Raw genomic sequence first — 26277 nt, 5'->3', positions numbered from 1 at the left:
CTCTTCTATTTTTTTTGTTTAAATGATCCTGTAATTATTTAACCCAGTGCTGGTATAAGACGCAGAAAGCTGCAGATAATGAACCCATGGTGGTGTTGAGGTAAATTCGGACACTGCAAGATATCTCCAGCATCCTTCTCCCTCCCTCCCTCCTGCTTTCTGAAAAGAGAGAAATGTGCATCGTCGACAGGATTCGGCTGTGCATCTGACTATTTTCCATCACAAGGGGCCAAGTTTAGTAAACAGGCAAAACTAATGAGGCACTTTGAGCTGCGGAGCGGAGCTTCAGCCCGGGGCCCGAGAGCCCGCTCGCACCTGATGGAGCCGAGAGACATCAAAGCAGAGGATTACAGCAGCGCCAGGGGCCACATTCACAGACTTATTATACGCCTCGTTCCTAATCCGGTTATCTGCAGAATATGGCTGTGTTTAGGAGGCCTTGGCCTCACACACACACACACACACACACAACATGCAAGTACAGAGTCACATATATAATGCAAAAAAACACACGCACAAAAATAGACAAGCACATGGCCACAAACACGCTTAAGAACACGACCTCAAATTCATAACTAGAAAGCTTTCCAAACACTTTATGTAATATTCATCCACTGCTCATACATGATGCTTGAATCCTTCATAAGGTCACGTTTCTCTCCGACAGCAGGAATCCATCTGTCAGAGCGCCTCCCGTGTGTGTGTGTGTGTGTGTGTGTCTTCTGAAGGACTCGCAGCCCTGGGCACATTTGGATGTGTTTCTGTTGGTCAAGTCGGTGCCGTTGGTCAGATCTGAAGAGAACGCAGGACACATTGAAATGAAAGACAAATGTTTATGGGTGAAAACACGTCCAGGTCACATTTCACCCTAAAGAAATCGTGCTTTGCATAAAGAAAATGAATGTTTTGGCAATGTGACATTTTTTGCCTAAATTTTCATTACTGTAATGTGTCTGAATGTTTTATTTTTGAGCTATAATGTTTAGAATTCCTATTATTCTCAGTGAGGATTCTCATTAGATTCTCATTACAGTAATACAATATTTTCCATATTTAAATCAGCATAAATTAAAGGCAATGCTAAAAATATTACCATGATGCATAAATAATTTGCAATTGAAATAGTATTATTCTTTCATTGAAGTAATGAGAAAGATTTATTTTTTGCATTTAGGTAATGCAAATTGGAGTGGGAATAATTCACACAAAAATGAAAATTCTGTTATTATTTACTCACCCTGAATGTCTTTCACATTTCTTATGACTTTCTTTCTTCTGTAGAATGCAAAAGGAGATTTTAGGAAAATGTCTGAGCCGCTCTTTTCTGTAAAATGAAAGTGAATAATGACCACAGCTGGTCAGCGGAATTTTATTGAATAATGGCTTACATTTTAGTATCTTTCCTTATGCTTTTCTGATGCTTTTTTATTTTTTTGGATCTTGACAGCCCCTGTTCTTCATCTAATATAGTGGACATTTTCATAAATGTCTTCTTAAAATGCAAAGGGATTGAGTATACATCAGCGACGATCATGAATATCCCTTAAATTGTCGTTAATATAACATCCCAATGCAAACTACTCTTTCTTTTGATTTTGTGGTGAACTATGACCTGGATATCTTTCTGGCAGATTTCATGAGAAAACTGACTTTTAAATTAAGCGAGAAGAGAAGAAAGACAACACAAAATATGTAAAGTAAAAGAAGCAGGAGAGAGAAAGAGAACAGATAAAGGAAAAGAGAAAAAAAGGAGGAAATTCTGACACAGTGATTCAAACTGCATGTGTGTGTGTGTGTGTGCGCAGCCCGTCTGCATGTGTTAAAGTGTGTGTTTAGCTGCGAGGAAGGTCAGGTTCTGGCAGAGTTTAATCCTTGGATTGGCGGTTCTGCCCTCTGGTCAGTGCTGATTATCTCCCATAATGCAATGCTGCTCTCTGATAATGATTCTATGGACTGTTTCGAGACTGTAATAATTTTGTATTTTTTTCGGATTTGTTTTTTTTTTTTGATGATGATGATATTTAAACTTTATAATATTGTAAGTTTTTCAACAACTCTGTCTCCTTCAAACTAAGACGCTGATCAGCTACTTCAAAAATGTTACTGAAATGGAAAACAAGCATACTATTTACTGAATAATAATGAAAAAGGTCATTTAGCATATATATTTGCATTTTTATTTTTCCTTAATTTAACATATATATATATATATATATATATATATATATATATATATATATATATATAATTTTGCCATTCTATTAAAATAAAAATGAAAGTATTTCGTCTGACACACCTGAAAATCAACTCGAGTACATTGCATTGTGGGATATGTTACCCTGTGTGCTCTGCTGTATGCAGTACATTTTGTCAAGTTTAATAGGGTGTTGATGCATACATACAATTAGCATATTATGCACAGTATGCATGCTACACACTGCAACAATAACAGGTGTAGTATGGTAGTATGCTATTCCAACACAGCCATTCTCTCTCTAACACACACTGGAGTGTGGCAGAGTTATAATTAACCTTAATTTATATTTTTTGTCATGAAAGCAGCTATTAAGAGCCCTAATCAGGGTCTGAAGGGAATTGTGCTGCACAGAGGAGGACAAACTACCTGCTGCGGGTGCGAGTATCACCATATCAGAGCACCGGTCAAAACACACTCAAACTCTACTAGCCCAGAGCGAGTGAGAAAGAGAGAGTGTGGGAGACAGCGAGAAAGAAAGAAAAAGAGAGAGAAAGAGAGAGCTAGGACAGAGTGAATCAATGAATAATTCATAAAACGTTGTTGTAATGTTCCGTCCGAACCCTGCAGGCCTGGTTAAGGTCAAGGATGGCTACAGTGTGTGTGTGTGAGAGATGAGTATGAGCTTTAGATTCTACAAAGCCAAATGGAATAATTCAGAACTGTAATGTACAACACAATATTTTAGCCACCTCGTATGGCACTGCAAAGATTTCAACAATCTTCCTGCAATCTGAGGTAGATTTTAAACTCTTCTCTCATGCTAATAGTTACTGTTTCTCATATGTGGGGTTTAGATTTGAACAAACCCCTGACTCTACATATGAAACCATGCATGCTAAAAGAGGAGTGTTATGACTTTTCTAAATGATCAGACTGGATTTTCACATGGTGGATGATTAAATGGGCAAAATGTCTGATAGATTTACCTTGAATAAGGGACAGAATTTATATCTACAAGACAGAATAATCACATAGAATTAAGGGTGGGCTTTTTTGACTTGAGACAGTAAGCAACTACCCAGAATGCCACTATCAGTTCCGTAATGCGCCGCAGACGTGTCCAGTGTAAATAACGGTTTGTCCAAGTATTACTAGCAAGGAAAGCCCTTCATACAAGCATTACACAATTACAGTCAATGCTTGTGTAAGCAGCCACATATGAGCTGGTGACCTGTAAATGCTAAAAAAAATTTTTTCCATTTTGCTAAATATTTGAAGGGTAATGGAAATACGGCTACAGAAGACCTCAGCAACTACAAAGCTAAAAACCACACAGAACACCTTAGCAACTATATAGGAACTCCCTAGCAACCAACAACAACAATCAAGCAACTTCATAGCAATGAGCAAAAACCACAAAGACCACCTTAGCAACTTTAATGCCACCACTTAGCAACCACCAATAACACATTATCGTCATGGAAATGGAGTTTTGCATAGGAAATCAAAACACATATGTGACCCTGGACCACAAAACCAGTCTTAAGTCGCTGGGGTATATTTGTAGCAATAGCCAAAAATACACTGTATGGGTCAAAATTATCCATTTTTATTTTATGCTAAAAATCATTAGGATAAGTAAAGATCATGTTCCATGAAGATATTTTGTAAATTTCCTACTGTTAATATATCAAAACTTAATTTTTAATTAGTAATATGCATTGCTAAGAACTTCATTTGGACAACTTTAAAGGCGATTTTCTCAATATTTAGATTTTTTGACACCCTCAGATTTCAGATTTTCAAATAGTTGTATCTCAGCCAAATATTGTCATATCCTAACAAACCATACATCAATGGAAAGTTTATTTATTCAGCTTTCAGATGATGTATAAATCTCAATTTAAAAAAAAATTGGCACTTAAGACTGGCTTTGTGGTCATATCAAAACACCTTGGCAACTACAAACCAACACCCTGGCAGCTACATGGTAATGAGCTAAAAACACTTAGAACACCCAAGCAACTACAAAACAACTGCTTAGTAACTGCAACAACACCCTAACAACTGCATAGAAGTGAGCTAAAGACCACATAGAACACTTTAACAACAACAAAGCAACTCCCTAGCAACCACCAACAACACCCTAACAACTGCTTAGCAACACGCTGAAAAACACACAATGCCATTTTTATGCGTAGGAAAGAATCGTTCACAATTTCTTTGTAAAACATAGTTTAATTTATACTTTATTTAGCCTAAATTGAACTAATTAAAATACAGCTGTGTGTTAAAGTGTTTATGTAAATAATGATAGTAAGTTCAATTTCCAGCTCAGTCTATGGGCGTAATGAGAATGTTGTATTTGATTTCCTGTTATGATTTGTTGGGCCAGTCAAAATATAACACACAGACACACAAACAACATTTAATGATTAACCAAGGACAAACAACCTGATAAAACCAGCTTAAATCAGCATAAGATAGTTTGGTGGTTTCAGTATTGAGGGTTTTAGTGGAGTTTTGTGCACTTTTCAACTGATCAGGACCAGTTTAAACCAACTTTGACTGGTTTAAGATCAGCAGTTCCATATTTCTTTCTGTCACTTTTTCCTCTCATCCGTCCAAGTTTTTTCTCATTTTAACACAACACACAGTAAACGCTTTTTTTTTTTTTTTTTGCACTTATTGCTTCAAAAACTTCCAGCTTTAATAATTTGCGGCACAAACAAATTAATGCTGTTCTAATTACACATTTGTGGTCATTCCAAACAAACACGTAAACAACGAAAATCTGATTACAAGTGCGAGATTATTTTTCTTCTCATTACAAGACGAGCAGCACACGATATGAGCAATGGAGAAACCTCCAAGCTACACATTAACACCACACACACACACACACACACACACACACACACGCAATAACGAATGCAATAACAGCAACAAACAACAATAACAATAATAAAACCTTTGGAAAACGTTTCATAAATGATCAGTGTGTAATTAGTGTAATCTATGATGCGGCCTCCTTATGGAGAACTATTTGCGCTTTCCTCGCCTCTGTGTGTCTGTGTGTGTGTGTGTGTGTGTGTGTGTTCTCACGTGCCCTGCAGGGCCGACCTTCCAATCATTATCTGTCTGTCTTATTACCCCGCCAACCCAAGCCCACTTTTAAATAAAATATGCAAAGGTTTCTTAAATGATGACCCGGGGCGACGTGGATCTCCTTTGCTGCTGTACAGGCTGTTAATCTGAGAAATGCAAATTCTCTTCATCTTCCTCCGCTGCTTTATTAACTTTTTTGAATTTAAAATTCCACGAACAATGAGTTCTGTCAGCTTCTGGAATTATATTTTCCTCTTTTCTTTTCATGTGCTCGCAGAAGCGCGTTTCACCAGGGGAAATAAGACGGTTTCATCTCCTTCTCTCCATTTAATTGGCTGCTTTGCAATTATTAGTTTTTGCTGCTAAAGTCTTTTTTTATTTCTCTTCCTGTTTTCTTAAAGCGATAGATGTCAACACTAGTTTGTCGATGTGTGTAACAAGAACGGTGGTCAGCGTTCCTGCCGTTTTGCCACCCCAGAATGAGAACTGGGACGGTTTTCGTTCCAGCGCGGGGTTTATTTTGCTGTATTCCCTCTCCTCTTCGTTCTCTTGCACACTTCTGTCATTGAAGTCTAGCTGTGTATAGCTCATGAATTCAACAGAATTACTCATGCAGATGTTTCTTAGGACTGAAATCTCTGATGGCATCCACATAGTTTTTTAATGGCAGAAGAAAGAATTCTTTTAGAATTCTTCTTTTAGAAAATAAAATGTACTGATTAGCCCACAAAAGCCAGTTTCCACAGTTTTTACCTTCTCCTACAAAATAATGTGTCCATTTAAGTTTTTCTTCACAAATTTCACTGCATATACACTAATTATAAAAGAAAAACAAAAAATTATAAAAGTGTTTAAAATAGTTTTTATATAAGATAAAGTCAATCAGGAATTGATCTTGGATCACATGCACTTCATAAGCCAATCATATATTTGCTCTCTAAATCTGTGATTAAATCACAGTTTTACAATAGTCACCATTTGCAGACATCACTGAAATGAATGAGCATGCTAAATTATACCTGTCACATAATTATCTGTGATTAGCATTATTGATATACTATTATATATCAATAATTTGATTAATAATTTTGTTGTGTTTTTTTTTTTTTTATTATTTGTTTTTTAAATATAGAGTTTTTATAGCTCTTATTAATTTTTTTTATTCCAGTTTTAGTTTTAGTTAGTTTAGTATTGAAAGTTAAGCTAAAAGAAAATGAGAAATTATGCCTTGGCAGCCAATGGAAATTTTGATTTAATATTTTATGCAAGGAAAAAAAATGGTCTTAGATAGATAGATACTTTTTAAATATGTAGAATTTTTTAAATAAAAAAAAATAGTTTTAGTTTAGTATTAGTTAACTATAATATTGTCACACAATTTTACAAAAATGCATTAGTGCCATTAATGCATTAACTTACAATGAACAACAGTATTTAACAATCTTATTAATATTAAGAGAGTAAAAGACATTGCACACTGAGTTTGAAATTTTCGCGTGTTTTTTCATATTCTTCTTCCTTTCCTATCAGAATGCATGCTACGGATGCGAAAACGCCGAAAATCAAACCCGATCCGAATTTTTTTTAACGTGCAAAAATTTCAGAATCTGTGTGCAGTGACCTTAAGAGTAAAAAGAATTTCACATTAATAATAATAATACACAAACCCATATTTTCTTTCTCTTTTTAGAAAGAGACATACATACAGTCTTGCATTCATTCACTTGATTACATATTTATATCCAATCAGATCACAGCATTGGCTTTGATATGCTCGTGATTGGCTGGCACAGTGTATGTGTCTTCTGAATTCTCCCAGAATGCACCTCAGCGGGGCTTCATTAAAAGGTGGCTGCAGGGTGAAAGGAGCAGTGACCACAGGTGGTTTGAATGCTGTGTGTCCTGAGGGAGTGTGTATGTGTGTGTGTGTGAGTGGGTTAGTTTGTCTGATCTGGGGTCCTGTCTAAACTCAGGGGATTTAGATCTGCACTGTCTTCCCCCACAAACATTCCTCATTCATGAGAGAAACACACACACACACAGCCATCAGACCTCATGACCAACTGTCTGGTTTGATCAACTTGCAATAACAGTTTTACTGTAAAAATGAGTATCGAATGAGTATATAATCAGTTATACTGTTATAAGGAATAATCTGGTTTGTTTTTATGGACAGGATCTGCGGCGTCCTGTCGATTACCAGACAACAGTTTAGATTTGTCAGTAAGTGTAAACGAATGGAAAATGTATTTACAGTAAAAACACTCAATGTTTAAAAACAGCTAATATCTTAAAAAATGTGTTACTTAATGTCTAAATCAATATTTAGGGGAACTTAAAAAGTATCGGAATAGTAAACCGTAGGACTTCTGTAATATTGTTTTATTTATTACAAAAACTATATGTTGACACATGTATGATACAATTTTTTATATTATTTTGAGTTTTATGACAAGTTGCATATGATACATGTAAGTAACTGATGAGTTCAGTGAAGAATTTGTTAGACTGGTAACTCATTCATTTGAGCTGTTCATTAAAAGAATTGGCTCTTTTTTTTGGTAATCAGACTTGCTGTATGGTTTTTGATTTACTAAAAAGAACGGGCTCAAAACAGCCACTTGTCTGTAAATCAGATTACACTGGTTGCACCATATGCTTTCTGATTCAATAAAAAGAACTGGCTCAGAGTCATGCAGCATGCTTCTTTGATTTACTAAAAAGAACTGTCTCATAAGAGTCGCTTGTTTGTGAATCAGACTTAACTGGTTGAAGTGTATGTTTGGGATTCACTAAAAAGATCTGGCTCATGAGAGTCATTCATTTGGGAATTAGACTTGTCACACTGTACGTTTTCTGATTCGCTAAAACGAATCTGCTCATAAGAGTCATTTCGTTTAGGAATCAGGCTACACTAGTCACGCTGTATGTTTTTTGATTGACTTAAAAGAACTGACCCATAAGAGTCACTTTTTGTTCGTCCCATTACACCTGTATTGTATACAGGATTCACAAAAAAGTAGTGCTCAAAAGAGTTATTTGTTTGGTAAGACCACACTATACTCACGCTGTATGTTTTTTGATTCACTACAAGAACTGGCTCATAAGAGTCATTTGTTCAGGAATTAAATGACACTATTTGCACCCTTTGTTTTTTGATTCACTAAAAAGAAGACCAGCTCATAAGAGTCATTTCTTTTTGAATTAGACTTATCTGGTTATGCTGTACGTTTGTTTTTGCATGCCAATCTTACTTACGATGGCCTTTTTGCCATTATGTTGTCTTTTTACTGCATCACATTCAATGCAAAATACAACTGTTTTTGCAATGGCATAGACGTTATCCGTCCTGGAAATGACCATTTTGCACTTGTGGACAGACACGTGTCTGTCCACTTTACTTTTTAAACTGGCTTAGCATCTGAACAAGACAAAATAGTTGAAGTAACTGAAAGTGCAGCTTCATGCAAGTCTCTGAAGACAAATAGAGTCGCATGCTAAACATGTTAATGAGATTAAAACAAACAAATCACTTTAATGCATCAAATGCAATCAAGGTGGGAAGGACACCAGAGATGGGCTGCATTTAGTAGTAGTTATGATTCCCAATAATGAATGTAATTAGAATGATTAAAACTAGAGCAGATTACCAAGAAAGAAAAACTTTTTCAACTTTTACATGAGGGAAGCAAAAGTCCAAAGCCAGTGTGCGTCCAGAGAAATGCAATCACTCCTTGGGGGAAATCTAATGCAGTACTATGAACTAATGCGTGACTTTATCAAATGCAGAACATGTTTGGTTGTTGAATTTAAATATTTGTTGCGGAAAACATTTGATCTTAATAGAGATTCATGCAAACATCCTGACACAAAAACGCAGATGAGAGAAGCGAGAACCACAATAAGAACCAACGTGCATCATGAATTTGTAATAGGATTTATGAACAGCACATTTAGGAGTGCATATATCTGTTTTCTTTAAAAAATGTGCAATGATTCGCATTTAACTTCCCATCTGAAATATATTTGCATTGAACCGTTGTAGGCCTGGGATGGTTTGGGTGTGGATTGGGGCCTGCTTTAACGAATGAAATAAGTGTGATTTCAAGTTACAAATAGGTGAAATCACTCATGTGCTCTTCCTTTCTCCAGGTTTACACAAGTTCACGTTGTTCAGAAATCTTTCTCCAGGCATACAGAAGAAGAAAGTGACACCTTTAATTAATCCTAATGATTAAAGTGAGTAATGATTAATCAGTGTGATTGCTATCCGCATGTTTTAAAGAGCCTGCCAAAGATCATTGCTGGCAGCTCTTTACAGATGACTGACATATTATAAAACATACTGAAGTATAAGTCAAAGATTACTAGTGTGCGTTCAAGCAGCAAGTCAACCAGTCAAATCAAGCTTTTTAATCAGACCTCTGCAAAACTCTCCACTGTTTCAAAGTGAGAGACAAGTAAATACATAAATATAAACATTTGATTTAATAATTAAGCATTTGCCCAAATATTTGGTAACACTTTACAATAATGCATTACAGTTTTTTTCAACTGCTTTCACACATTTTCAAAACTTTGCCTCTTTTTTTTCAAAACTTTACACACAAACCCAAGAATTGCACACACAAAATGCAAAATGCCTCACTTCTCTTGAAAGCACTGCATTCAAAATATCACAAACACATCTCAAAAGCAAACATTTGCAAACACCTTTGCCATAATATTAATTCCTGTTAGATTTTTGTGTGTTACGACAAGAATTGTGTGTTGTGTTTTGCACAAAGTGTTTTATGAAATTAAAAACTGAGTCAAAGGCTGAGAATTAGTGTGTGGTTTTGCAGGTTTGGTGTGTGGTTCTGGTGTTTGAGTGTCAGCTTTCATAAATTGTGTGACAAGTAAAGATTTTGTGTGTAAGCAGTTGAAAAAAACTGCAACTAATATTAACTAATACATTTGTTGCAGTATTTATTAATCTTTGTTGACATTACACAAAAACAACTGTTCATTGTTAGGTCATGTTAGCTCAGCTCTACAGTAACAGTAAAGTACCTAACAATAAAGTAACACACAATATATTATATGTTATAATATAATATAATAATGATGATTTTTAATTAGGGTTATTGCTGAAATTGGCCTCCTCTGTGACATTGTCCCTGATGTGGAGGTACAAACATTTGCATTGTATTTTTACTTAAAGGTCAAAAGGTTTTCAGCCGACCACAAAGTGACAAAGTGATGTTGTTTCATCAGAGTGTCTGATTTTAAGGATGAGTTTGCAGAGAACGGGGCTGCAGTCACTGATTCGCTACATTAATAAGGACGCACCTCCATTCTCCTCTTTTTTTGTTACAGAATGACTTCAAAGCATCAGTTACCTATACGTTTCTTTTCCAATTATAGTTTTCTTTTGCTTTTGTTTTTCGAGGGCAAAATGGATTGTGTAAAGTATGAGCTCCTGCATTATGGAAGTGCTTACGTTGAGATTTCTTTTTTACCTTGACTAGCTGTGAATGTTGTTGCCTGTGTATATGTGTGTGTGTGTGTGTGTGTGAAGTGCTTGGCTTAGGAATTTCTCAGACTTGGATCTCCCCCCTTAGGGTGAACGTCATGTCAGGATTTGAAAGAACAAAGACAGTCAAACTTACACACACACACACACACACACATGCACACACGTACAGTAGTAGAGATAATTGCCGCAGGTGTGCTGTTTTGATCCTCAACAGTATGATGAGACGCAGAGGAAACCTGGCCAAAGTTATGTGTGTGTGTGTGAGTTTGCATGTGAATGACAGTCAGTGAAGATCATGACAGACTGATTTCAGCACATTAATGAAAATGATTAATGTGATTAAAGATCAAACACACGCAGCGGATCTTAGGAAAACTCACATTCCGCTTCTCAGTCATTTGCCAGTCACTTCAGATTCTCACCTGTCATCTCATCTGTGTTTATTTCTTTTATTTGAACGGCACCCGCGGCTTATTGTTATCATTACTATGACTACTGTAACGTGAGGGACCTGCTGTAGGTTATCCTGGAGCAGTACAACTGAAAAAATGAAAAAGAAACATATCCTGTTACTAGTTGCGAATAAATACATAAAGCCTCCATTATGTACAATTCTTATTTTCAGTATGTAGGACAGAGATTTAAGATGTTAAGTGTTCAACAAATAATTTCAATCTGCACATCTGCACAAGGAAACTAATGTGAAGTAGCTTTAAACCCTTTTTTTTTTTTTTTTTTTTACCAGAACTAAAACCATAAAACATTAAACATTAACTGAAATGAAATAAAAAACCTTAAACTTATTTTATTTCAGCTAGTTGCCAAGGCAAAGTTTCTCATTTACATTGTTTAAGTTGAAGTACTAAAATAACTATAAAAAAATCTATACAACTAAACAAAAAAAGATTTTAAAAATCTTGAAAACAGAAAATAAAAATAATTTCAAATTCAAAATATTAACTAATACTGTAATATTATATCAATGACACTAAAATAACACTGCTTTGAGCATCCCGACCTGCTGGAAGTGTTTGGGAAACCTGTTTGACAACAGTCATTATTTTTGGTCATGAATAAAATAAAGTAAAATAATGAAATAAAATATATTTAATTTATTATTATTACATAGTATACAAGTATAAATTTCCATTATTAGCACAAATGTCAAGTTCTATCTTGTTTTTAGGTTTCATACTGTTTTCGCAGTATACTGTGTTCATGCATGAAGTATCCAGCTACGCTTGCAAAGCTGTGCGGTATGGTGCATTTAAAACTGTATCCTACAATGCAACGTCTCAACTTGATCTTGTCATAAATGAATCAGGCAAAAGTTATCATCTCTTTATGGACTTATTGGTTGCTCAGACTGACAAAAGCAAATGTTTTAGCTCAAAAGTGGATCAAAAATGGTTTTGTAATACCATCTGGGTGCAAAAATTACCTCTATTTTACATTCATGACCATTTAAAAGCATAAATTACTAGTATTTCAATATGTTATATTAGATGGTTTATAAATGGCTGATTCTCTTTTTCTGGAGTGCTGTTTAAAAACATGAAATGGATAGTCAGGATAGTCAAAATAGCATATTATACTACTCTTACTATTTCTGCCATGTATGCCAGAGAACTGCTATTGAGATGAATGGGAATGTGAACAGAGAGCTTTATATAGCTATAGTAGACCTCTATGAGCTGAGATCATGTGACAACAGAGAGCATACTGTTTATCAATGTATAATAGATATGGTTTTATATACTATTTTTAAAAACAGTAGGCATATTATTCAGTGTATACTCTGCACTATTTTTTCCAGGGAGCCGTCAAAGGCAGAGAGATGACAAGAGATGCATTGATCTGAGCAGATTTCACGGTGTGTGTATAAATAAGAGTGCGAGAGAGGGGAAGACGGGGAATGACAGACAGAAAGACCGAATTTAATCTTCACTCGTGTGTCAAAATAACACGGCCTCCTTTTTTCAACACAAGCACAGAACACTTTTTTTGGCCAAAGCATGATCCCAAAGTAAATGCATATTTATGAAGTGTGTGTGTGTGTGTGTGTGTGTGTGTGGCAGTAGAAGAAATGCTGATCATGAGTTTCATTTTTTTTGCTACTTCCTGATCCAGACAGGAAATAGCCCAGGGGGCGGGATTAACAGAGCTCCAGCAGCACCTCATTTACATATTCAGATAGTCGATGTGTCCATCACCATGACAGATTTACTCTCCCGGTCTCTCTCTGTCTGTCTCTCGTTCTCAAACACACACATGCATCACTGTCTATTTAAAATGTTTAAGAACAAATAACCGGTGTAAATGACAGATGAGCTCGCTCTCATCGCAGTGGCCTTTGTGTCATAAATGGAGATAAATGAGGTAAACGAGTGAGTAATGAACGAATGAACTAGAGACTGAGCGGTAGGACAAAAAGATGTGCTATAAATGATTACAAATAGAAGGAGTGTTGGACCAGAACTATTTACCCTACTTACTGTATTACATACATTATTACAGTATATATAAGTATATATAAAACAGTATATATATAAAAAAATGGAAACAATTTTCACTCAATTGCTAGTAAATGTCCTCAAATATACACACACACAGTGTGTGTGTGTGTGTGTGTATCTATATATATATATATATATATAATTTCTATTACATTTTAATATTAAATATTACATTTCTGTTAGTGTTTTTTGTATAGTCAGTCTTTTTTCTTAATGTTTATTTGACGTTGTTTATTATATTCAAGAGAATCAACACATAATGCACTTTTATGTTTTTTCTTACACAGTTTATATTTCGTGACAAATCTATATTTTAATTAGTTTCGGAAAATAAAAACCATTGCATAAGCAGCTTTTATTCTTTTTGTTTATGTATCTTTTGTGTTTGTTGTCTTTCATGTTTTTGGCACTCTCTCTCTTTCTCTCACACACACACACACACGCACACACGTCTTTCTCTAGGTCTTTCCACGGTTGCTTCACGCTGCTGATTTCTCACACACACACACACACACATCCGCTGGGAAAGCCTGTCAAACGGCTCTTTCTCTGTTTCCACCCACCTCCAATTAACAGCAGGGTTTGGCAACAAACACAATAATTAATTGAAACATTTAATTAGCATTCTAAACTAGCAGTAATTAACACCTTTACCACGCACAACTCCAAGCTCAGCTGTATGATGTATGAGCATGTATGCATGTGTGTGTGTGTGTGTGTGTGTGTGTGTGTTACGTGTCCATCTTACAAAGAGTTTGTAGGTCTCTTGTGATATATAATGGCACATTAGGAAGTAAAATACATGCACACAGACACACACACACACACACACACCCCAAAGCCACTGTGCACCAGCACCCTGATGCATTAGACGGCCAAGGCCAGACCTGCGGGGTGCGTGTGTGTGTGTGTGTGTGTGTGTGTGTGCGTGTCGCCTGCAGGCGAGCTTTCTGAGTGCTTCTCTTCTCTGGCAGGATTATCCCACAACTTCCACTATTCATGTGGCTTTTAAGTGTCCAGCCCAGGGCTCTCTCTCTCTCTGTGTGTGTGTGTGTGTGTGTGTGTGTGTTTATGAATCTATGTATGAAAAGTGGTGCACACAGGTTAAATCACAGGTGTGTGCATGCATTCATTTTAAACTGCATTCTAAAACTGGCCTGTGATATATCTATATAGGGTATAATACATTAAAACATAATATAACATGAAATGTGGTGAAATTTAATCAGCTGTTAACACATTATACTATCTAGAGGTATAAATATGATTATGTAAGTATCACAATGTATTGTACAGAACATACAAATGATTAAAAGTGTACTATAAGGCATTAAGAATGTTTTTCTTATGTATGCTTTATGCTTAACATTTTTTTATTTTTTAGAACTCAATGGCAAATCTAACAGGCCAACGTAGTGCATTAAATGACTAATAATTCACATCAATAAATACACTAAAAAAACTACTTAAACTTTTTTTTTAAATTAAGTTCTGTAACTTCCTTGATTTTTTAAGTAATCAAATTGGCCTTACAACTCATGTCAACTTTTTTTGAGTTTATTTCAATTTTATTGAAAAATAATGAAACTTGAAAAAAAATGAGTTTAATCTTGTGTAACTTAAAAATTTGAAATTGGTTAAATTTTGATGAGTTAAAGTAATGGAAAAACATATGTTGTAATGACTTTTTGAACTTAAATGATGTGTGTGTGTGTGTGTGTGTGTGTGTGTGTGTGTGTGTGTGTGTGTGTGTGTGTGTCTAATTGTACAATATATACTTTATTTTTTTATTTTCCATGCAAATTTCTATGTGCAAGACCAAGTGTGATTATATACAACTAATGATTCTCTTATGTGTGCATGTGCTGGTTTGTGTGTGTGTGTGTGTGTGTGTGTGTGTTGGCCAGCATTTAGATGAGCTGGCAGCGTATGTCTCCAGGACGGGATTAAACCGTTCTCTCCTCTCACTGCCCGCCGTAACATAATTAATGCCTGTATTAATAGGCCAGCTAAAAAATTCATTAAAAAATCCATTAAAAATAAATGTGTTTTTACATAAGACTTTGCCTCAGGTACCGAGAAAGAAAAAAAAACAGAGAGAAAAGAAGATAAGGAGAAAGAAAAATGGAATCGATTGTTAGCTTTCAGGTCAGCGTGAGACGGCAGCGCCGTTTGAAACGGGTTAAATGGAGGGAGTTTTAAATATCCACGGAGAAAAGGCTTTTGAGGAGAGGAGAGATGAGAGGAGCTTCGACTCAATCGCTCCATGCTCTGAGTGAAATTAGCCGTGCTAATAGGGCTCACGCCACTCTCATCTGTCCAGTTCACCAAACGAGCTTTTGCCTAAACGACACTCCAAGATTCAAAACAGTCCTGAGCTCCAGTCAGACCAGAGCCTATTTACTCTTAGAATTTAGTCCTAAATTAGTCCTGTTGAGGAAAGCATGTTCAAATCTGTCATCCGAACACATGGTGTGATTTTTGACAATTAATGCTATGCATTTTCTGTATCCATTATAAGTATTCATAATGCCTTATAATCAGAGTGATCTTGTGCATAAAGATGGTTTCAGTTTCTGTCCAAATGCACAAAAATGCATGTGTGATAAAACTATTTATACTTCATTTTCAAATACTAAAGAGATGATATTATAATATAATATTTATCAAATATGAAATAATTGAAGATGCACATTAACAAATCTGTTAATTCGTTATAGTGCAATGCATAAAAATGAACAATATCAGCATAATAACTTAAATGTTATAATTTTATAATAATTATCATTTATATTTATAAATTCTTTTATAAGTTTTATATTTGTAAGCACAGTTAAATTGCATCATAATGATGGCTTATGATTACATCTATAATACATTAAAACACAATATAACACAAAATCAGCTGTTAATGCATTATACTATTTAAAGGTATACATATGATCATATAATGTATGGTTACAATTAGATACAAGAACGTACAACTGATTAAAGGTGTATTACAAGTCATTAGGATTGATGTATCACATATAAGCTTCATAAAAACTGACTGAATTGATATCAATTTGATATAATTATGTTTCTATTAGAAATCAATGGCAAGTCTAATAAAGCAACTGTAGTACAGTAAGTGAAATTATCACACTAATAATTCACATCTATCTGAGACAAGTAGGCTATATATAGAGAAGCCCTGATTTTAATCAGACAGGTAAAGAGTTCCTGGTTTCTTCTGAATGTAAAGTGCTCTGTCAGTCACATGGGCTTTAAAACAGGCTTAGACACATGATGCAGGACTAATAATTACAATTTAAAAAGGCTTTAAACTGAAAGAGCTCCCCGGGCGTTTCTTTCTCATTTCCAAAGATATTAATTTGAGCCGAGTGGAGAGATATTTTTCTAAAGGAAATATTTAATTAATTTCCACATATGAGCGTAAGGGGTTCTACTGGATAATAATTACGATTTAATATTTTCATTGTTTTTTTTCCCCTCTAATGCCGGTCACATGGAGATCAGCACCGTTATGTGCACGTATAAAACCCACTAATAAACACAATCCAAAGAGATTTTATCCATCTAATTCTTAATTCTGTAGTTTTTTGTTTTTTTGTTTTTGTGAATATATATTTCAGTTGCATCCAATACATTTTGAAAAGCAAACTGCAGATTGTGTTTATCTAGAGACATGCAGGTACACACACACACACACACACACACACACACACACACACACACACAGAGATAGGATAATAATAATGTGTGTTTGTTTCTCTTGAGCAAAAGAAAATATTGCATTATGGAGAAAAATAGCTGGCACTGTTAATTTATGCTTTGATCATTTATGTGTTTATTTCACAGGGCTAAACAGAACAGGCCACAAACCAAATATTAAATTATATACTGTCACTGCAGCACTGCTGTGTGTAAGAGAGAGAGAGATGAGAAATGAGAAGAGGTGATGATATCCGTTTGTTAATTTGCCCTTTCCTTAGGCGATTACTCAACCTTCTCATATTTATCAATACACAGTGCACAATCCATCACACACACACCTTCCCAGCATCATCTCTTTGTGCTCAAACACACGTAAACACGTCGACTCGTTCCGTTCCTGTTTTATCTGTGTCGTTAGAATTCTACTGCAGATACACTATATAGTGATCAAAATAAATACTGAATAAATGTGTGTGTGTCAGTGAGTATCAACATTACTCCAATTAACTCTCTCAAACTAAATCCACTGCCCTGCAGCCAACACACACACACACACACGCACATTTTTTTTTACAAACACAAATTTAAAAAAGCCAAAAGACACATGCACACACAGATTTTATCTTTACAAAATTAAGCAGCACTAAATGCAAAACAAGTGCAAAAAAAAAAAAATATGAGCAACCTTTATTTTCTTGCTTCATACATTCTAAAAATGTTCCTACACTCAGAAAAAAAAATGTCCAAAAGCTGTCACCTTTGTACCTTATTTGTCCCTAAAGGGTGCATATTAGTACTTTACAGTACAGTGACAGCGTTTGGACCTTCTTTTCTGAGTGTGATCGAAATGTAGCTGAAAACTTGCTCCGCCTCTACAGATGACTGTCCTGTTCAGATGATGTACCAAATCCAACTTTACAGAAGTAAAATCAGTTGTGCAGACCACATTACCTCAGCTTTTCTGAAAGAAAATCTGCCATAAATCAGAAAGAGTTCAAAGCAGCTCTTTGAATAAAGAGTCAATTCTTATGAGTTAGTACTTTGCCAAAACACAATAAAACTCAAAATCCATACCGTACTTTTATAATTAACGGAATAATATGATTCTTATTCAATCCAGAAATTTCTCCTTGCACAGTTTGTGTACAGCCTTTAAAAAGTCAGCAAGTCACAGAACTAGAGGAAAGCACAAGCTATTTGCAACCTTTATTTTCTTGCTTCGATATGTTCTTGTTCCCTGGACTAAAAATGTTTGTAATCTGTGATCAAAATGCAGCCAAAAACTTGCTCTGTCCCTGAAATGACTTTGCTTTTCAGTTGATGTCACAAAGTCTTACATTATGGAAGTAAAATCGTTTGTGAACACCACATATCTCAGAGCTCAGCTTTTCCAAAATAAAACCTGTCTGGAATCAGAAAGAATTCAAAGCAGCTCTATTGTCAGAAAAAATGTACTCCCCTAAGGTACAAAAGCTAAAAGTTACATCTTTGTAACTTATTTTCCCCTAAATGGTAAATATTAGCACCTTTTAAAAAGATGCCGCCCCAGTGACAGTTTTTGTACCTTTTTTTTTTTCTGAGAGCATATAAATAAACAATTTAGAATTGTTAGTATATAAAGACACAAAAGTTAAAACTTAAGCTACTGTCATTAAAAAATATATTTATATATATAAAACAATGTAGTTTTTATTGAAGAACATACAGTGCTTGAAACGTCTGGAATCACAAAATGAATCTTGCTTATTAAGCATTAAATCAACTAATAAAAGCAGAAAAGCACTCACACTTTAAAACATCAGCATTACCCTACAAAAACAATTATGACGATGTAAAGAAGTAAAATTACCTTCAAGAATCTGTCACTGAGAAACCCATGATCAAGCACTATAGTGATTTCTGCGCAGAAAGAGTCAAATGAATCGTTTGAATCATTTGTTCCAATAAAACGAATCATTTTCCTAATTCCACTCATAAGAGTTGAGCTAATAGCGTTTCTGTATGTGTGCTCGGGATGGAAACTATTTCTTTTCTTCGAAAAATATTTCTCGAAGAAATAAAATAATTATTGGAGTATGTTTTACGGTACTATTTCAAAATTTCATGTTTAATTCAACGCGTTACTTGCCATTTCTTTGCAATTAATTGTGAAATTTACCATCAATTTCTGAGTGAAAATTGTTTCTATATCCTTTTTCCCCATTATATACTTAAGGACAAAACAATCTGAAAAAGTTAGACCACTCAGACCAAACCCAATGATATTAGCTTTATGTGTGTGCATAAATGAATGGGGCTGGTCTGTATTTGATGACACTAAACGCTTCATTCCACTGAAATGGAGGGATTATTGATCAGAAGACTAACATATAGATACACACGCTCGACAGCACACACTTTTCTCTTTCTCCTGTGATCCGTTCTCTCTCTCATGGCCGTGGGTGAGCCTCAGGGCTACATAAAGCTCCTAATAGGCATGTCATTCTCTTCTGTTGTCTGAATGTGTGTGTGTGTGTGTGTGTGTGTGCGCGAGTTACACTGATGATTTACAGGCTGCTATCTGCACCTCTGTGCCTAAGGCTACTTAGAGAAATACGATTACTGAGTAACACACACACACACACACACACGTCCATCATCAGTCAGATCTACTCATACTGAGATTCTGGGAAGTTTGTAAAGACTGAACATCCAGTTCAGAGTGTCCGACTTCCTCTAAATCTCCCTTTTTTCAAACCAAAGAGCAGCATGGAGGGAATCTGATAGAAGACAGATGCTGGGTAATTTGATTAACTGCCACTGACTGAACGGACATTTCCCAAGATGCATTTGTGCTCAAGATTCCTCGTCAGTAAACACGAAACGCAGCGCTTGTTTTCTTCACAAACACACACAGATTTGTACTGACTGCTGGGGTCCTTTCTCATATATTTTTAGATGTAAAGTGTACTCAGCAGAGGTTCAGCACTGGAGTAGTGAAAGTTTCATTGTGTTGTTCAGACTCAAAACGCCCTCAGGCTGATCTCTTCCTGTTTTTGGAGGAAGAATCTGTGCACAGCAAATGAGAAAAGACAGAAAGACTTTCATTCTGAAAGATTTCAATAAGATTTTATTTATTTATATATATATTTTTTTTGAAAGAAGTCTCTTATACAAGGCTGCATTTATTTGATGAAAAATACAGTAAAATCAGTGAAATATTATTGCAATTTAAAAAGAACTACCAAAGATTTTAGATTTTCAAAAGTTTTTAAACATTTATAATGTTACAAAAGTTTGTATTTCAAATAAATGCTGTTCTTTTGCTGTTCTTTCTATTCATCAAAGAATCCAAAAAAATTTAATGTATCACAGTTTCCACAAAAATATCAAGCAGCACAACTGTTTTCATCATTGATAATAATAATAAATGTTTCTTGAGCAGCAAATCAGCATATTAGAATGATTTCTGAAGGATCATGTGACTAATGTGGAATAATGAAGCTGAAAATTCACAGGAATAAATGACATTTCAAATTTTATTACAATAAAAACTGTTATTTTAAATTATAATAATATTTAACAGTATTCCAGTTTGGTGAGCATAAGAGACTTCTTTTAAAAACATACAAAAGTCTTAATTCTTCCAAACATTTGACCAGTAATGTATAGCAGTAATGTGTAAAATTCATGTAAATGGAAGAAATCTGCACTTTTTAATCCACTAATGAATGATTTTAAATTGCTATCACATCCTGCTTGAGAAACACTTTAACCATGATGCAACTACACAGTCTCACAATGAAACAGCATTCTAGAAAAGTTTATCAGTGCAATAATGAAATGTCACTTTGTTAAAGGGAGAGTTCAACCATAAATGTGAAGTCTGTCATCATTTATTCACTAGTTTCAAAACTTATGACCTTCTGTTTTACTGCAGAACACACAAGATGTTTTGAAGAACATTGGAAACCAAACAACGAGAAGAAAGAAAGTCATACAGGTTTGGAACATTTTTATTTACTTTTCTCTGTGATTTCCCTAAAGCCTTGGTTGTGTTTGCCAGCTGTGAAAGAATAGAGACTATTCTCAAACAGGTTTCCTGAACACTACCCACGTCTTGCTGTTTTAGCCTGTTTTATCAAAGCGTTTACTCATAGTTGTGCCAAACAAACTTTTCTTGTGAAAGTACTTTGTGCCTTTGTAGCTCCAAGAGAGTCATTAAACTAATTATCACTGCAGCTTCAGTAAAAAAAAAACATTCAATCATCTATAAAATTATGGATCATTGATCAATTATGAATCATGCTGTGTCCTCAAAGGAGGAGAATCTATTTCAAGCTGCAGTGGGATGTAATTCTTAAAAATTTGATTAAATATGTTGTAAGATATTCATTGTTTTATTAACAGAAGAATTTATACACAAAATTAAGTATTATTAAAATAAACAATAAAAAATTAATGTCATTTTAGATGTAATGTTTGTATAAATTAAATTATCATAAAATTATAATATATCTGCATTGTGCATGAAAAAATCTTTTTTTTTTTTTTTTTATATCTGCCAGCTCATTTGAGATGTTAATGAAGCATAATTTTGACAAACAGTTATGTAAATTTGAGCTTTTGACATACCATTGACAAACAAAACAAAAAACCCCACACTGATACATTTCTCAAAATATCTTCTTTTATGTTCGACAAGCCATACAGGTTTGGAACGACATGAGGGGGAGTAAATGATCGATTTTCTGTTTTTCTCTTAATGCCACATTTAAAAGAAAATGTCCAGTTGTCATTACATTATATAATAATGAGTGATCCTGAGGAGAACTGACTTCATACATCCCCTAGAACCAAAACATCAGCTGATCAAAAATCATCATGAAAGTTAGTTTAGAGAAAAGACCCTGCAGCATTCAAGACACAGATATATACATACGTGTGAATTAAGTATCAAAATGTATTTTGAGGCCACTATACATTCAAACATAATACAATTTTTTGAATAAATGTTTAAATATATTAAGTTCTAAAAAACAAATTTCATTACATATCAGCAGATCAGTATAAAAGTCCCCACCATTATAGACAATTTTCATATGCATGCTGTAGCAAATATAAAATTAGAATAATGCGATAACGATCACTTCCTTTAAATTAATGTTTGTTCTTTCACCAGCTGTTACAGAGAGAAAGAGAGAGACAGATGGATGGATGAGTAATAACTTTCTTTAGCCTGAGGAATGTGAGTGACAGTGATATGAATGTAGGAACTGGGAGAAGGTTTAATAAAATCTAATACACACACACACACACACACACAACAAATCAAATCTAACTCATGAAACAGCTTGTCAAGGGAGAGAGAAAGAGAGCGAGAGAGAGAGAATTAAACATTACAGGTTCACTCATGTAGATCGTGTCATTTGATTGTATCAGTGAGTGAGTCTTATATGCATCACGTTCCCTCACAAAATCAACTCTTTATTTCTATCAAATCAACATCACAGCCGTCTTCATACCAGTCACACACACACACACACACACACACACACCGCTGCTGCATCAGACTGAATGCAGAATGACTGTTTGATAGAAAAGAAATGATTGCTTAAAAAAATCTATGTAAATTTCAAGATTTAAGATTCAAGATTCAAATAGATTTATTGGGGGAAAAAGCTTTATTTGGCTGCTTATATATGTATGCATTTAGTAGAGGATTTTATCCAAAGCATGATTTTATTATAATATATATACTATAATATATAAATATTAAATATAACATAAAATGTAATAGAATATAATATACAATGATTTATAATATATATATATATATATATATATATATATATATATATATATATATATATATATATATATATATATATATATATATATATATATATATATATATATATATATAAAATATAATAAAACTACAATTTAAAAATGTGTTTTATAAAAACATTTTATTAATATTATTATTATAAATATTATTATTATTATTATTATTATTATTATTATTATTAATAATAATAATAATAATATTTTCTCATTCTTATTTTTCTTTAAAATGACCTTAAATGAAGAATCACCATCAGTCACACACAATAAAATAATAAAAATAAAATAAAAACTAATTAGACAATATGCCCTTAGTGCACATAATTTTATAAAATAAAAATACACATTTCATTAAAAAAGTAAAATATGATACTTAAAAAAAAAAAAGTTAATCACCTTCAGTCACACACAATAAAATAAATATATAAAATAAAATAACATTTTATTAATAAAAATAAATGTAACAATATGCCCTTGGAGCACACAATTTATAAAAAATTCTAACATTCTAAAACAAATTATACAATTATATAAAAAAAAAAAATCTAAAGAAATTTACAAAAATTCTTTAAAAAGTTACCTTAAACGAAGAATCACCTTCAGTCACACACAATAAAATAAATAATTTTTTGTTTATGATTTTATCAAATTAATTAAATCTCTTTATTTATCAAATGTGAAATATCTGTCTTTCTAATGCAATGGCAGCCGCACTGGTCTCTCTGTTGATTCACAAAAGTAGTGCTGCTGCTCAGATGAAACGCTGGGTCTGTGATTGTTTTGTATTTCATTCAGCCGCTCTGTTTCACCATGAGTCCTGTATGATGGGGTTTACAGTGACTCTCAGATTCTGGCTCGGCTCCAGACCCTCGCGATCCGTCTCACTGTTACACCCGTACAGTAGCCAGACGTTTGGCTTGCAGCGGTAAGTCTGGTCCAGTTTGCTGCTTGTTCTGGCCAAGAACCGCCCACTTAGACAGGAAAGGTCTGTCAAACCCAAGGAGGTCTGTAATGCTTGGAGAAAGCTATCTGTTAGCATTAGCGTTCATCTCAATGCTGCAGGACCCACTGGAAATATGCCGTTTTAAATCTGCCATATTCGCTCACAGGCACTCAGTTCTCAGCACAACTGTTTCTGAGACAATCGCCTGAGCCACAAATGCCATGTAACGAATTGTTCTGGAGCTTTTACACTTATAACAGCCTCCAAAAACAATGAGTCTCTGTTTTTTTTTTTTTGCATTTAGTCTCTCACTAAGGCTGCATTTATTTGATCAAAAATACAGTAAAATCAGTAGAATTGTGAAATATTACAATTTAAAATATATTATTTATTAATATATATTTTAAAATGTAATTTATTTATGTGATGCAAGCTGAATTTTCAGTGTAACGTGATCTTTCAGAAATCATTCTAATATGCTGATTTGCTGCTCCCAAAAAATTTAAATAAATAAAATAATAATATAATATAATATAATATAATATAATATAATATAATATAATATAATATAATATAATATAATATAATATAATACATAAATGTTTAAAAAATTGCTTCTTAATATTTTTTGTAAATCATAATACTTTTTTTTCAGGATTGTCTGATGAATAGAAAGTTCAAAAATAACAACATTTATTTGAAACAGAAAAGTTTTGTAACATTATATGTCTTTACTGTCACTTTTGATCAATTTAATGTGTCTTTTCTAAATAAAAGTATTAATTTTTACTTACCACATACTTTTTAATGGTAGTGTATATTTAAATTTTTTTATGAATTCTAATTATATTTTTAATTACATTTAACTGTTTTGTAAGTAACTTAAATATTTGTAAGTATAGCATTATTATTATCACTTTTAGCCAATTTAATGCATCCTTGCCAAATAAAAGTATTAATTTATTTAAAAAAAGAATCTAGCAACCTTTCAAAGAATTAATGCAACAGATTTGATTGGTGATTACTTCTTCATGAAAAATCCTCTCTGCACATTATACACACAAATGCTTTATGACACAATACATGAGAATTTGGAAGAAACATGCTCAATTGCAACAAAAATAATGGCAAAAAAAAACATCTTAATAGTCCTACAGAAACATGCTTATTTCCTATCTATTGAAGTTACTGGGGTGACCGTCGCGAAAGATAATCTGGTTCTTAGAGAGTTTGGCTCATGAAGTGTGGCTCCTGTCAAAAACCTGTTTATGTGCTGTTTCATCTCTCTTCATTGGCTCAACCAATCAAATGCCGGCATGGGACAGGAGATCATTGCTGGTGAATTATGGGATGTTGTGCAGGTGCCTCGGCCGGTTGCCGTAGCGATAGATCACAGTGTAGTGGAATTGGCGAGATGATAATTGATTGGCGTTGGGCTTCTGTGTGAAAGACGGAGGGGAAGAGAGAGAAATAAAGAGAGAGGGATGGAGGGCACGGCTGCCATATTAGATTCCTCCGACGGGCCGTTCGCGCGGAGCGATATGGGCAGCCCCAGTGGTGATGTACAAACCTGGTTACGGAGGATATTAAACATGGCCAATAAGACACACACATACACACACACACACTTACGAGGCCCCAATGGTGATGTCCAAAATGCCCAAACCTGGTTACAGGAGATATTAAACACAGCCATTAAATCACACACACTCTGCTGTGTATGTGTGTGTGTAAACCTGGTTACCGGCTTTGGGATATTAAACAATCCCATCAGCACCTTATTGCTCAACACTGGGATTTCTCATCGTGTCCCATTATTCCATTTACTACAGACTCTAATGCGGTGCTGGCCTTAGGCAAACACACACACTTTCACGCAAAGATAAACACACATATGACATTTCCTCCTTAATTGTAATTCATTATTGAGAAATGCGATATTGGATATGTATATGTGATATAGAAAGGCTTCATAATGCAGATTTCAACCACAGAATACTATGAGGAAATGGCTATAAAAATAAATATGGAATTTCCTGTCCAGTTTCATGACTGAAAGTACAGTGTAGCTTTAAATTCAAAGATAAAATTGTGATATATTTTCAATGTTTAACATCTGTGGATTTGGCAGTAAAGACGTTAGCATGAACATGATATAAAATGTTATTTTCTAGCAAGAAACATTAAACAGACACAATTTATAAACTTAACGCAGTAATCAAAAAGTAATACCGAAATAAAATCTAAATATAAAAAACAAAATATAGTAAATATATATACACTTTTCATAAATATGGAACAATTATCATGGGGACATTCATGGAATATTTTCATGAATATGGAACAATTATTTAACGTATTTAATCATTTTCATAACAAAAAACATTGAATTTGTGTTTTTAATATTTAAACACACACACACACACACACACACTAAAGAAACCTAGCAGAC

At 34.1% G+C, this 26277-nt stretch overlaps 1 long non-coding RNA gene across 1 annotated transcript in view; it reads left to right on the top strand.

Moving 5' to 3' along the window:
• Window positions 1–26277, top strand: part of LOC131527763 (uncharacterized) — a 67383-nt gene that overhangs the window by 3103 nt on the left and 38003 nt on the right. The window contains exon 2 of the long non-coding RNA XR_009267737.1: window positions 20976–21038. This is a non-coding gene — a long non-coding RNA (uncharacterized LOC131527763). The remainder of the gene's footprint in view (window positions 1–20975; window positions 21039–26277) is intronic.

Source organism: Onychostoma macrolepis, chromosome 20 (genome assembly GCF_012432095.1).
Source record: "Onychostoma macrolepis isolate SWU-2019 chromosome 20, ASM1243209v1, whole genome shotgun sequence".
In the NCBI taxonomy this organism is placed as follows: Eukaryota; Metazoa; Chordata; class Actinopteri; order Cypriniformes; family Cyprinidae; genus Onychostoma; species Onychostoma macrolepis.
Note: the sequence above shows the minus strand (reverse complement) of the source record. Positions and strands in the feature narration are given on the sequence as shown.